This window comes from Chiloscyllium plagiosum, chromosome 12 (genome assembly GCF_004010195.1).
Source record: "Chiloscyllium plagiosum isolate BGI_BamShark_2017 chromosome 12, ASM401019v2, whole genome shotgun sequence".
NCBI lineage: Eukaryota > Metazoa > Chordata > Chondrichthyes > Orectolobiformes > Hemiscylliidae > Chiloscyllium > Chiloscyllium plagiosum.
The window spans coordinates 3190529-3191194 of NC_057721.1; positions in this window are offsets into that span (position 1 = coordinate 3190529).

The following is a 666-nucleotide window of genomic DNA, read 5'->3' on the forward strand; positions in this document are numbered from 1 at the left end:
TCTGAGGGAAGGTGGGCTGAGGGCTAGGAGCAGACAGATGGAGGTCAGGTCTGGGAGGGAGAACCAGAGAGAGGAGTCAAGCCAGCCTTTGTCAACAGGTCCAGGAGTGTTTTTGGGGCAAGAGGGAAGCTGCAAGGAAATGTTGTGTTTGATAACTTTGCTGAATTTATTGAGGAGGTAACCTGGCGTGTTGATGAGGGCAGTGCATTTGATGTGGTCTACATGGACTTCAGCAAGTCTTTTGGTAAGGTCGCTCATGCAGATTGGTCAAGACAGTAAGAGCCAATGGGATCCCAGCTAAAGTGATGCGCTGGATCTAAAACTGGCAAGAAAGAGTGGGGACTTGTTGAGAGATGTTTCTGTGACAGGAAGTCTGTTTCCTGTGGGGTTTCACAGAGCTCGGTGCTGGGAGCTTGCTGTCTGTTGTATAGATGAATGATTTAGACTTAAATTCAGGGGAGTATGGTAAAGATGTTCACAGACGGCATGAAACTCGGCAGGGTGGTAAAAAGTGAGGAGGTACAAGTAACCTGTAGGAGGAGCAGGGACAACAGGAACTCAACCTGGAAAAGGGTGCACTTTCCTTTGAGGAAAGGCTAACAAGGTAAGGGATTACTCTGTGGATGATAGGGCCCTGGAAAAGACTGAATATCAGAGGGACCTTGG